Source organism: Petromyzon marinus, chromosome 15 (genome assembly GCF_048934315.1).
Source record: "Petromyzon marinus isolate PM22_M1 ecotype Great Lakes invasive population chromosome 15, UKy_Petmar_22M1.pri1.0, whole genome shotgun sequence".
NCBI lineage: Eukaryota > Metazoa > Chordata > Hyperoartia > Petromyzontiformes > Petromyzontidae > Petromyzon > Petromyzon marinus.
The window spans coordinates 15,529,657-15,542,693 of NC_133681.1; the positions used below are offsets into that span (position 1 = coordinate 15,529,657).

The following is a 13,037-nucleotide window of genomic DNA, read 5'->3' on the forward strand; positions in this document are numbered from 1 at the left end:
CGTGACTTTACCGAAAATACGAAAGAGTATGAATCCTTGCAGTAACGAAAGCTTCAAATCTAGAATTGGTTGACGTGTAGTAATAGGTTTTATCCTTTTAACTGGCCAAAAACTGACACCTTTATTCAAGGCATCATGTTTGCAATAACCACAACACAAGCAGTCAAAATGCAAACAAAAGAGACAACTCTAATAATAATATGCACTGTCCTTGAATTTCATTGGTCCACACCCGAGACGGCTTTTCTTAGAGCCTAGTCTCCACTGGTGTTGGACCTTTTGGCGTCTTCTGGTCCAACACAAGTGGAGACAGTGCATATTATTATCAGAGTTGTCTCTTTTGTTTGCATTTTGACTGCTTGTGTTGTGGTTATTGCAAACATTATGCCTTGAATAAAGGTGTCAGTTTTGTGCCAGTTAAAAGGGTGAAACCTATTACTATATCTTGTTACTGGCAAAGGAGGTCTCATAATGGTTGGCGTGTCTCCACGTGTCCTGCTGTCCTGGCACCTCCAACACCGGGAGCTCGCTCTAGAGTTGATGGTGAATTGAATCTGTTCACGGGATTGACTGTGGATTCGTGAGACCGTAAGAGATGGCGACGGCCTGGGGAAGCCTTCGTTCAGCAGTAGAAGCTCAAGGCTAGTGAAGATGCGGGACAGCAGGACACGTGGAAGTACTTTTTCCAACTTCCTTGGTGGTCTGATGGTTAAAATTCGACGCTCTCAGTGCTGCAACACGGGTGCGATTCCAGGTCAGGGAACGAGGCTCTTGGTGTTTTTTTTCAAAGCAGTTAAACTTTTGCGTAAAAAAACCTTTCATTATTATAAAAACGAGGGTTCCCTGATCGGGAATCGAACCCGGGCCGCGGCGGTGAAAGCGCCGAATCCTAACCACTAGACCACCAGGGAAGCTGGTTGACGTGTCTCCACGTGTCCTGATGTCCTGGCACCTCCAACACCGGGAGCTCGCTTGAGAGTTGATGGTGCTTTGGAATCTGTTCACGGGATTGACTGTGGAATCGTGAGACCGTAAGAGATGGCGACTGCCTGGGGAAGCCTTCGTTCAGCAGTAAAGGATCAAGCCTGGTGATGATGTGGAACAGCAGGACACGTGGAGGCATATCCTTCAATTTCCCTGGTGGTCTCGTGGTGAAAAATCTACGCTTTCAGCGCCGTGGGACGGGTTCTGTTTTTGGTCAGGGAATGAGGCTCTTGGTGTCTTTTTTACAGTAGTTACACCTTTGCATCAATGAAAATGTAACTTTTTTATTATTTCAAAAAAGTGTTCCCTGAACGGGACTCGAATCGACCCCGGGCAGCGGCGGTGAGAGCACCGATTCCCAACCACGAGACCACCAGGGAAGCTGGTTGACCTGAACTCTTGGTTTTTTCGGTAAAGTGACGTAGGTAAAATAAAATAATTGAAAACAACTATTTTATTTTACCTACGTGACTTTACCGAAAAAACGAAAGAGTATGAATCCTTGCAGTAACGAAAGCTTCAAATCTAGAATTGGTTGACGTGTAGTAATAGGTTTGATCCTTTTAACTGGCCAAAAACTGACACCTTTATTCAAGGCATCATGTTTGCAATAACCACAACACAAGCAGTCAAAATGCAAACAAAAGAGACAACTCTAATAATAATATGCACTGTCCTTGAATTTCATTGGTCCACACCCGAGACGGCTTTTCTTAGAGCCTAGTCTCCACTGGTGTTGGACCTTTTGGCGTCTTCTGGTCCAACACAAGTGGAGACAGTGCATATTATTATCAGAGTTGTCTCTTTTGTTTGCATTTTGACTGCTTGTGTTGTGGTTATTGCAAACATTATGCCTTGAATAAAGGTGTCAGTTTTGTGCCAGTTAAAAGGGTGAAACCTATTACTATATCTTGTTACTGGCAAAGGAGGTCTCATAATGGTTGGCGTGTCTCCACGTGTCCTGCTGTCCTGGCACCTCCAACACCGGGAGCTCGCTCTAGAGTTGATGGTGAATTGAATCTGTTCACGGGATTGACTGTGGATTCGTGAGACCGTAAGAGATGGCGACGGCCTGGGGAAGCCTTCGTTCAGCAGTAGAAGCTCAAGGCTAGTGAAGATGCGGGACAGCAGGACACGTGGAAGTACTTTTTCCAACTGTCTTGGTGGTCTGAAGGTGAAAATTCGACGCTCTCAGTGCTGCAACACGGGTGCGATTCCAGGTCAGGGAACGAGGCTCTTGGTGTTTTTTTCAAAGCAGGTAAACTTTTTTGCAAAAAAAACTTCCATAATTATAAAAACGAGTGTTCCCTGACCGGGAATCGAACCGGGGCCGCGGCGGTGAGAGCGCCGAATCCTAACCACTAGACCACCAGGGAAGCTGGTTGACGTGTCTCCACGTGTCCTGATGTCCTGCCACCTCCAACACCGGGAGCTCGCTCGAGAGTTGATGGTGCTTTGGAATCTGTTCACGGGATTGACTGTGGAATCGTGAGACCGTAAGAGATGGCGACTGCCTGGGGAAGCCTTCGTTCAGCAGTAAAGGATAAAGCCTTTTGATGATGTGGAACAGCAGGACACGTCGAGGTATTTACGTCAATTTCCCTGGTAGTCTCGTGGTGAAAAATCGACGCTTTCAGCGCCGTGGCACGGGTTCGGTTTTTGGTCAGGGAATGAGGATCTTGGTGTCTTTTTTTAAAGCAGTTACAACTTTGCGTCAATAAAAATGTAACTTTTTAAAATTATTTTAAAAAAAGTGTTCCCTGAACGGGAATCAAATCGACCCCGGGCAGCGGCGGTGAGAGCACCGAATCCCAACCACGAGACCACCAGGGAAGCTGGTTTACCTGAACTCTTTGGTTTTTTCGGTAAAGTCACGTAGGTAAAATAAAATAATAAAATAAATGAAAAAAACATTTTATTTTACCTACGTGACTTTACCGAAAAAAACAAAGAGTATGAATCCTTGCAGTAACGAAAGCTTAAAATCTAGAATTGTTTGACTTGTAGTAATAGGTTTTACCCTTTTAACTGGCACAAAAACTGACACCTTTATTCAAGGCATCATGTTTGCAATAACCACAACACAAGCAGTCAAAATGCAAACAAAAGAGACAACTCTCACATTAATATGCACTGTCCTTGAATTTGATTGGTCCACACCTGAGACGGCTTTTCTTAGAGCCTAGTCTCCACTGGTGTTGGACCTTTTGGCGTCTTCTGGTCCAACACCAGTGGAGACTAGGCTGAAGAAAAGCCGTCTCCGGTGTGGACCAATCAAATTCAAGGACAATGCATATTATTATCAGAGTTCTCTCTTTTGTTTGCATTTTGACTGCTTGTATTGTGGTTATTGCAAACATGATGCCTTGAATAAAGGTGTCAGTTTTGTGCCAGTTAAAAGGGTAAAACCTATTACTATACCTTATTACTGGCAAACGAGGTTTCATAATGGTTGGCGTGTCTCCACGTGTCCTGCTGTCCTGGCACCTCCAACACCGGGAGCTCGCTCTAGAGTTGATGGTGAATTGAATCTGACGCTCTCAGTGCTGCAACACGGGTGCGATTCCAGGTCAGGGAACGAGGCTCTTGGTGTTTTTTTCAAAGCAGTTAAACTTTTGCGTAAAAAAACCTTTCATTATTATAAAAACGAGTGTTCCCTGACCGGGAATCGAACCCGGGCCGCGGCGGTGAGAGCGCCGAATCCTAACCACTAGACCACCAGGGAAGCTGGTTGACGTGTCTCCACGTGTCCTGATGTCCTGGTACCTCCAACACCGGGAGCTCGCTTGAGAGTTGATGGTGCTTTGGAATCTGTTCACGGGATTGACTGTGAAATCGTGAGACCGTAAGAGATGGCGACTGCCTGGGGAAGCCTTCGTTCAGCAGTAAAGGATCAAGCCTGGTGATGATGTGGAACAGCAGGACACGTGGATGCATATCCTTCAATTTCCCTGGTGGTCTCGTGGTGAAAAATCGACGCTTTCAGCGCCGTGGGACGGGTTCGGTTTTTGGTCAGGGAATGAGGCTCTTGGTGTCTTTTTTACAGGCGTTACACCTTTGCGTCAATGAAAATTTAACTTTTTATTATTTCAAAAAAGCGTTCCCTGAACGGGACTCGAATCGACCCCGGGCAGCGGCGGTGAGAGCACCGATTCCCAACCACGAGCCCACCAGGGAAGCTGGTTGACCTGAACTCTTGGTTTTTTCGGTAAAGTGACGTAGGTAAAATGAAATAATTAAAATAATTGAAAACAACTATTTTATTTTACCTACGTGACTTTACCGAAAAAACGAAAGAGTATGAATCCTTGCAGTAACGAAAGCTTCAAATCTAGAATTGGTTGACGTGTAGTAATAGGTTTTACCCTTTTAACTGGCACAAAAACTTACACCTTTATTCAAGGCATCATGTTTGCAATAACCACAACACAAGCAGTCAAAATGCAAACAAAAGAGACAACTCTAATAATAATATGCACTGTCCTTGAATTTCATTGGTCCACACCCGAGACGGCTTTTCTTAGAGCCTAGTCTCCACTGGTGTTGGACCTTTTGGCGTCTTCTGGTCCAACACAAGTGGAGACAGTGCATATTATTATCAGAGTTGTCTCTTTTGTTTGCATTTTGACTGCTTGTGTTGTGGTTATTGCAAACATTATGCCTTGAATAAAGGTGTCAGTTTTGTGCCAGTTAAAAGGGTGAAACCTATTACTATATCTTGTTACTGGCAAAGGAGGTCTCATAATGGTTGGCGTGTCTCCACGTGTCCTGCTGTCCTGGCACCTCCAACACCGGGAGCTCGCTCTAGAGTTGATGGTGAATTGAATCTGTTCACGGGATTGACTGTGTATTCGTGAGACCGTAAGAGATGGCGACGGCCTGGGGAAGCCTTCGTTCAGCAGTAGAAGCTCAAGGCTAGTGAAGATGCGGGACAGCAGGACACGTGGAAGTACTTTTTCCAACTGTCTTGGTGGTCTGAAGGTGAAAATTCGACGCTCTCAGTGCTGCAACACGGGTGCGATTCCAGGTCAGGGAACGAGGCTCTTGGTGTTTTTTTCAAAGCAGTTAAACTTTTTTGCAAAAAAAACTTCCATAATTATAAAAACGAGTGTTCCCTGACCGGGAATCGAACCCGGGCCGCGGCGGTGAGAGCGCCGAATCCTAACCACTAGACCACCAGGGAAGCTGGTTGACGTGTCTCCACGTGTCCTGATGTCCTGCCACCTCCAACACCGGGAGCTCGCTCGAGAGTTGATGGTGCTTTGGAATCTGTTCACGGGATTGACTGTGGAATCGTGAGACCGTAAGAGATGGCGACTGCCTGGGGAAGCCTTCGTTCAGCAGTAAAGGATAAAGCCTTTTGATGATGTGGAACAGCAGGACACGTCGAGGTATTTACGTCAATTTCCCTGGTAGTCTCGTGGTGAAAAATCGACGCTTTCAGCGCCGTGGCACGGGTTCGGTTTTTGGTCAGGGAATGAGGATCTTGGTGTCTTTTTTTAAAGCAGTTACAACTTTGCGTCAATAAAAATGTAACTTTTTTAAATTATTTTAAAAAAGTGTTCCCTGAACGGGAATCAAATCGACCCCGGGCAGCGGCGGTGAGAGCACCGAATCCCAACCACGAGACCACCAGGGAAGCTGGTTTACCTGAACTCTTTGGTTTTTTCGGTAAAGTCACGTAGGTAAAATAAAATAATAAAATAAATGAAAAAAACATTTTATTTTACCTACGTGACTTTACCGAAAAAAACAAAGAGTATGAATCCTTGCAGTAACGAAAGCTTAAAATCTAGAATTGTTTGACTTGTAGTAATAGGTTTTACCCTTTTAACTGGCACAAAAACTGACACCTTTATTCAAGGCATCATGTTTGCAATAACCACAACACAAGCAGTCAAAATGCAAACAAAAGAGACAACTCTCACATTAATATGCACTGTCCTTGAATTTGATTGGTCCACACCTGAGACGGCTTTTCTTAGAGCCTAGTCTCCACTGGTGTTGGACCTTTTGGCGTCTTCTGGTCCAACACCAGTGGAGACTAGGCTGAAAAAAAGCCGTCTCCGGTGTGGACCAATCAAATTCAAGGACAATGCATATTATTATCAGAGTTCTCTCTTTTGTTTGCATTTTGACTGCTTGTATTGTGGTTATTGCAAACATGATGCCTTGAATAAAGGTGTCAGTTTTGTGCCAGTTAAAAGGGTAAAACCTATTACTATACCTTATTACTGGCAAACGAGGTTTCATAATGGTTGGCGTGTCTCCACGTGTCCTGCTGTCCTGGCACCTCCAACACCGGGAGCTCGCTCTAGAGTTGATGGTGAATTGAATCTGACGCTCTCAGTGCTGCAACACGGGTGCGATTCCAGGTCAGGGAACGAGGCTCTTGGTGTTTTTTTCAAAGCAGTTAAACTTTTGCGTAAAAAAACCTTTCATTATTATAAAAACGAGTGTTCCCTGACCGGGAATCGAACCCGGGCCGCGGCGGTGAGAGCGCCGAATCCTAACCACTAGACCACCAGGGAAGCTGGTTGACGTGTCTCCACGTGTCCTGATGTCCTGGTACCTCCAACACCGGGAGCTCGCTTGAGAGTTGATGGTGCTTTGGAATCTGTTCACGGGATTGACTGTGAAATCGTGAGACCGTAAGAGATGGCGACTGCCTGGGGAAGCCTTCGTTCAGCAGTAAAGGATCAAGCCTGGTGATGATGTGGAACAGCAGGACACGTGGAGGCATATCCTTCAATTTCCCTGGTGGTCTCGTGGTGAAAAATCGACGCTTTCAGCGCCGTGGGACGGGTTCGGTTTTTGGTCAGGGAATGAGGCTCTTGGTGTCTTTTTTACAGGCGTTACACCTTTGCGTCAATGAAAATTTAACTTTTTTATTATTTCAAAAAAGCGTTCCCTGAACGGGACTCGAATCGACCCCGGGCAGCGGCGGTGAGAGCACCGATTCCCAACCACGAGCCCACCAGGGAAGCTGGCTGACCTGAACTCTTGGTTTTTTCGGTAAAGTGACGTAGGTAAAATGAAATAATTAAAATAATTGAAAACAACTATTTTATTTTACCTACGTGACTTTACCGAAAAAACGAAAGAGTATGAATCCTTGCAGTAACGAAAGCTTCAAATCTAGAATTGGTTGACGTGTAGTAATAGGTTTTACCCTTTTAACTGGCACAAAAACTTACACCTTTATTCAAGGCATCATGTTTGCAATAACCACAACACAAGCAGTCAAAATGCAAACAAAAGAGACAACTCTAATAATAATATGCACTGTCCTTGAATTTCATTGGTCCACACCCGAGACGGCTTTTCTTAGAGCCTAGTCTCCACTGGTGTTGGACCTTTTGGCGTCTTCTGGTCCAACACAAGTGGAGACAGTGCATATTATTATCAGAGTTGTCTCTTTTGTTTGCATTTTGACTGCTTGTGTTGTGGTTATTGCAAACATTATGCCTTGAATAAAGGTGTCAGTTTTGTGCCAGTTAAAAGGGTGAAACCTATTACTATATCTTGTTACTGGCAAAGGAGGTCTCATAATGGTTGGCGTGTCTCCACGTGTCCTGCTGTCCTGGCACCTCCAACACCGGGAGCTCGCTCTAGAGTTGATGGTGAATTGAATCTGTTCACGGGATTGACTGTGGATTCGTGAGACCGTAAGAGATGGCGACGGCCTGGGGAAGCCTTCGTTCAGCAGTAGAAGCTCAAGGCTAGTGAAGATGCGGGACAGTAGGACACGTGGAAGTACTTTTTCCAACTGTCTTGGTGGTCTGAAGGTGAAAATTCGACGCTCTCAGTGCTGCAACACGGGTGCGATTCCAGGTCAGGGAACGAGGCTCTTGGTGTTTTTTTCAAAGCAGTTAAACTTTTTTGCAAAAAAAACTTCCATAATTATAAAAACGAGTGTTCCCTGACCGGGAATCGAACCCGGGCCGCGGCGGTGAGAGCGCCGAATCCTAACCACTAGACCACCAGGGAAGCTGGTTGACGTGTCTCCACGTGTCCTGATGTCCTGCCACCTCCAACACCGGGAGCTCGCTCGAGAGTTGATGGTGCTTTGGAATCTGTTCACGGGATTGACTGTGGAATCGTGAGACCGTAAGAGATGGCGACTGCCTGGGGAAGCCTTCGTTCAGCAGTAAAGGATAAAGCCTTTTGATGATGTGGAACAGCAGGACACGTCGAGGTATTTACGTCAATTTCCCTGGTAGTCTCGTGGTGAAAAATCGACGCTTTCAGCGCCGTGGCACGGGTTCGGTTTTTGGTCAGGGAATGAGGATCTTGGTGTCTTTTTTTAAAGCAGTTACAACTTTGCGTCAATAAAAATGTAACTTTTTTAAATTATTTTAAAAAAGTGTTCCCTGAACGGGAATCAAATCGACCCCGGGCAGCAGCGGTGAGAGCACCGAATCCCAACCACGAGACCACCAGGGAAGCTGGTTTACCTGAACTCTTTGGTTTTTTCGGTAAAGTCACGTAGGTAAAATAAAATAATAAAATAAATGAAAAAAAATATTTTACCTACGTGACTTTACCGAAAAAAACAAAGAGTATGAATCCTTGCAGTAACGAAAGCTTAAAATCTAGAATTGTTTGACTTGTAGTAATAGGTTTTACCCTTTTAACTGGCACAAAAACTGACACCTTTATTCAAGGCATCATGTTTGCAATAACCACAACACAAGCAGTCAAAATGCAAACAAAAGAGACAACTCTCACATTAATATGCACTGTCCTTGAATTTGATTGGTCCTCACCTGAGACGGCTTTTCTTAGAGCCTAGTCTCCACTGGTGTTGGACCTTTTGGCGTCTTCTGGTCCAACACCAGTGGAGACTAGGCTGAAGAAAAGCCGTCTCCGGTGTGGACCAATCAAATTCAAGGACAATGCATATTATTATCAGAGTTCTCTCTTTTGTTTGCATTTTGACTGCTTGTATTGTGGTTATTGCAAACATGATGCCTTGAATAAAGGTGTCAGTTTTGTGCCAGTTAAAAGGGTAAAACCTATTACTATACCTTATTACTGGCAAACGAGGTTTCATAATGGTTGGCGTGTCTCCACGTGTCCTGCTGTCCTGGCACCTCCAACACCGGGAGCTCGCTCTAGAGTTGATGGTGAATTGAATCTGACGCTCTCAGTGCTGCAACACGGGTGCGATTCCAGGTCAGGGAACGAGGCTCTTGGTGTTTTTTTCAAAGCAGTTAAACTTTTGCGTAAAAAAACCTTTCATTATTATAAAAACGAGTGTTCCCTGACCGGGAATCGAACCCGGGCCGCGGCGGTGAGAGCGCCGAATCCTAACCACTAGACCACCAGGGAAGCTGGTTGACGTGTCTCCACGTGTCCTGATGTCCTGGTACCTCCAACACCGGGAGCTCGCTTGAGAGTTGATGGTGCTTTGGAATCTGTTCACGGGATTGACTGTGAAATCGTGAGACCGTAAGAGATGGCGACTGCCTGGGGAAGCCTTCGTTCAGCAGTAAAGGATCAAGCCTGGTGATGATGTGGAACAGCAGGACACGTGGAGGCATATCCTTCAATTTCCCTGGTGGTCTCGTGGTGAAAAATCGACGCTTTCAGCGCCGTGGGACGGGTTCGGTTTTTGGTCAGGGAATGAGGCTCTTGGTGTCTTTTTTACAGGCGTTACACCTTTGCGTCAATGAAAATTTAACTTTTTTATTATTTCAAAAAAGCGTTCCCTGAACGGGACTCGAATCGACCCCGGGCAGCGGCGGTGAGAGCACCGATTCCCAACCACGAGCCCACCAGGGAAGCTGGTTGACCTGAACTCTTGGTTTTTTCGGTAAAGTGACGTAGGTAAAATGAAATAATTAAAATAATTGAAAACAACTATTTTATTTTACCTACGTGACTTTACCGAAAAAACGAAAGAGTATGAATCCTTGCAGTAACGAAAGCTTCAAATCTAGAATTGGTTGACGTGTAGTAATAGGTTTTACCCTTTTAACTGGCACAAAAACTTACACCTTTATTCAAGGCATCATGTTTGCAATAACCACAACACAAGCAGTCAAAATGCAAACAAAAGAGACAACTCTAATAATAATATGGACTGTCCTTGAATTTCATTGGTCCACACCCGAGACGGCTTTTCTTAGAGCCTAGTCTCCACTGGTGTTGGACCTTTTGGCGTCTTCTGGTCCAACACAAGTGGAGACAGTGCATATTATTATCAGAGTTGTCTCTTTTGTTTGCATTTTGACTGCTTGTGTTGTGGTTATTGCAAACATTATGCCTTGAATAAAGGTGTCAGTTTTGTGCCAGTTAAAAGGGTGAAACCTATTACTATATCTTGTTACTGGCAAAGGAGGTCTCATAATGGTTGGCGTGTCTCCACGTGTCCTGCTGTCCTGGCACCTCCAACACCGGGAGCTCGCTCTAGAGTTGATGGTGAATTGAATCTGTTCACGGGATTGACTGTGGATTCGTGAGACCGTAAGAGATGGCGACGGCCTGGGGAAGCCTTCGTTCAGCAGTAGAAGCTCAAGGCTAGTGAAGATGCGGGACAGCAGGACACGTGGAAGTACTTTTTCCAACTGTCTTGGTGGTCTGAAGGTGAAAATTCGATGCTCTCAGTGCTGCAACACGGATGCGATTCCAGGTCAGGGAACGAGGCTCTTGGTGTTTTTTTCAAAGCAGTTAAACTTTTTTGCAAAAAAAACTTCCATAATTATAAAAACGAGTGTTCCCTGACCGGGAATCGAACCCGGGCCGCGGCGGTGAGAGCGCCGAATCCTAACCACTAGACCACCAGGGAAGCTGGTTGACGTGTCTCCACGTGTCCTGATGTCCTGCCACCTCCAACACCGGGAGCTCGCTCGAGAGTTGATGGTGCTTTGGAATCTGTTCACGGGATTGACTGTGGAATCGTGAGACCGTAAGAGATGGCGACTGCCTGGGGAAGCCTTCGTTCAGCAGTAAAGGATAAAGCCTTTTGATGATGTGGAACAGCAGGACACGTCGAGGTATTTACGTCAATTTCCCTGGTAGTCTCGTGGTGAAGAATCGACGCTTTCAGCGCCGTGGCACGGGTTCGGTTTTTGGTCAGGGAATGAGGATCTTGGAGTCTTTTTTTAAAGCAGTTACAACTTTGCGTCAATAAAAATGTAACTTTTTAAAATTATTTTAAAAAAGTGTTCCCTGAACGGGAATCAAATCGACCCCGGGCAGCGGTGGTGAGAGCACCGAATCCCAACCACGAGACCACCAGGGAAGCTGGTTGACCTGAACTCTTTGGTTTTTTCGGTAAAGTCACGTAGGTAAAATAAAATAATAAAATAAATGAAAAAACATTTTATTTTACCTACGTGACTTTACCGAAAAAAACAAAGAGTATGAATCCTTGCAGTAACGAAAGCTTCAAATCTAGAATTGTTTGACTTGTAGTAATAGGTTTTACCCTTAAAACTGGCACAAAAACTGACACCTTTATTCAAGGCATCATGTTTGCAATAACCACAACACAAGCAGTCAAAATGCAAACAAAAGATACAACTCTGATATTAATATGCACTGTCCATGAATTTGATTGGTCCACACCTGAGACGGCTTTTCTTAGAGCCTAGTCTCCACTGGTGTTGGACCTTTTGGCGTCTACTGGTCCAACACCAGTGGAGACTAGGCTCTAAGAAAAGCCGTCACTGGTGTGGACCAATCAAATTCAAGGACAATGCATATTATTATCAGAGTTGTCTCTTTTGTTTGCATTTTGACTGCTTGTATTGTGGTTATTGCAAACATGATGCCTTGAATAAAGGTGTCAGTTTTTGTGCCAGTTAAAAGGGTGAAACCTATTACTATATCTTGTTACTGGCAAAGGAGGTCTCATAATGGTAGGCGTGTCTCCACGTGTCCTGCTGTCCTGGCACCTCCAACACCGAGAGCTCGCTCTAGAGTTGATGGTGAATTGAATCTGTTCACGGGATTGACTGTGGATTCGTGAGACCGTAAGAGAAGCCTTCGCAGTAGAAGCTCAAGGCTGGTGATGATGCGGAACAGCAGGACACGTAGAAGTACTTTTTCCAACTTCCTTGGTGGTCTGATGGTTAAAATTCGACGCTCTCAGTGCTGCAACACGGGTGCGATTCCAGGTCAGGGAACGAGGCTCTTGGTGTTTTTTTCAAAGCAGTTAAACTTTTGCGTAAAAAAACCTTTCATTATTATAAAAACGAGGGTTCCCTGATCGGGAATCGAACCCGGGCCGCGGCGGTGAAAGCGCCGAATCCTAACCACTAGACCTCCAGGGAAGCTGGTTGACGTGTCTCCACGTGTCCTGATGTCCTGGCACCTCCAACACCGGGAGCTCGCTTGAGAGTTGATGGTGCTTTGGAATCTGTTCACGGGATTGACTGTGGAATCGTGAGACCGTAAGAGATGGCGACTGCCTGGGGAAGCCTTCGTTCAGCAGTAAAGGATCAAGCCTGGTGATGATGTGGAACAGCAGGACACGTGGAGGCATATCCTTCAATTTCCCTGGTGGTCTCGTGGTGAAAAATCGACGCTTTCAGCGCCGTGGGACGGGTTCGGTTTTTGGTCAGGGAATGAGGCTCTTGGTGTCTTTTTTACAGTAGTTACACCTTTGCATCAATGAAAATGTAACTTTTTTATTATTTCAAAAAAGTGTTCCCTGAACGGGACTCGAATCGACCCCGGGCAGCGGCGGTGAGAGCACCGATTCCCAACCACGAGACCACCAGGGAAGCTGGTTGACCTGAACTCTTGGTTTTTTCGGTAAAGTGACGTAGGTAAAATAAAATAATTAAAATAATTGAAAACAACTATTTTATTTTACCTACGTGACTTTACCGAAAAAACGAAAGAGTATGAATCCTTGCAGTAACGAAAGCTTCAAATCTAGAATTGGTTGACGTGTAGTAATAGGTTTTATCCTTTTAACTGGCCAAAAACTGACACCTTTATTCAAGGCATCATGTTTGCAATAACCACAACACAAGCAGTCAAAATGCAAACAAAAGAGACAACTCTAATAATAATATGCACTGTCCTTGAATTTCATT

The 13,037-nt window shown here is 45.2% G+C and overlaps 9 non-coding genes across 9 annotated transcripts; all 9 read right to left on the reverse strand.

Annotated features, from left to right (window-relative positions):
• Window positions 1-839: 839 nt before the first annotated feature.
• TRNAE-UUC (transfer RNA glutamic acid (anticodon UUC)) lies at window positions 840-911 on the reverse strand. The gene has a single exon. It is a non-coding gene; the product is annotated as a tRNA-Glu (tRNA).
• A 1,377-nt stretch (window positions 912-2,288) lies between these two features.
• TRNAE-CUC (transfer RNA glutamic acid (anticodon CUC)) lies at window positions 2,289-2,360 on the reverse strand. Its single transcript has one exon. It is a non-coding gene; the product is annotated as a tRNA-Glu (tRNA).
• Window positions 2,361-3,637: 1,277 nt separating this feature from the next.
• TRNAE-CUC (transfer RNA glutamic acid (anticodon CUC)) lies at window positions 3,638-3,709 on the reverse strand. Its single transcript has one exon. It is a non-coding gene; the product is annotated as a tRNA-Glu (tRNA).
• Window positions 3,710-5,095: 1,386 nt separating this feature from the next.
• On the reverse strand, window positions 5,096-5,167 carry TRNAE-CUC (transfer RNA glutamic acid (anticodon CUC)). Its single transcript has one exon. It is a non-coding gene; the product is annotated as a tRNA-Glu (tRNA).
• Window positions 5,168-6,443: 1,276 nt separating this feature from the next.
• On the reverse strand, window positions 6,444-6,515 carry TRNAE-CUC (transfer RNA glutamic acid (anticodon CUC)). The gene has a single exon. It is a non-coding gene; the product is annotated as a tRNA-Glu (tRNA).
• A 1,387-nt stretch (window positions 6,516-7,902) lies between these two features.
• TRNAE-CUC (transfer RNA glutamic acid (anticodon CUC)) lies at window positions 7,903-7,974 on the reverse strand. Its single transcript has one exon. It is a non-coding gene; the product is annotated as a tRNA-Glu (tRNA).
• Window positions 7,975-9,246: 1,272 nt separating this feature from the next.
• Window positions 9,247-9,318, reverse strand: TRNAE-CUC (transfer RNA glutamic acid (anticodon CUC)). The gene has a single exon. It is a non-coding gene; the product is annotated as a tRNA-Glu (tRNA).
• Window positions 9,319-10,705: 1,387 nt separating this feature from the next.
• On the reverse strand, window positions 10,706-10,777 carry TRNAE-CUC (transfer RNA glutamic acid (anticodon CUC)). The gene has a single exon. It is a non-coding gene; the product is annotated as a tRNA-Glu (tRNA).
• A 1,417-nt stretch (window positions 10,778-12,194) lies between these two features.
• On the reverse strand, window positions 12,195-12,266 carry TRNAE-UUC (transfer RNA glutamic acid (anticodon UUC)). Its single transcript has one exon. It is a non-coding gene; the product is annotated as a tRNA-Glu (tRNA).
• Between the last annotated feature and the right edge of the window lie 771 nt (window positions 12,267-13,037).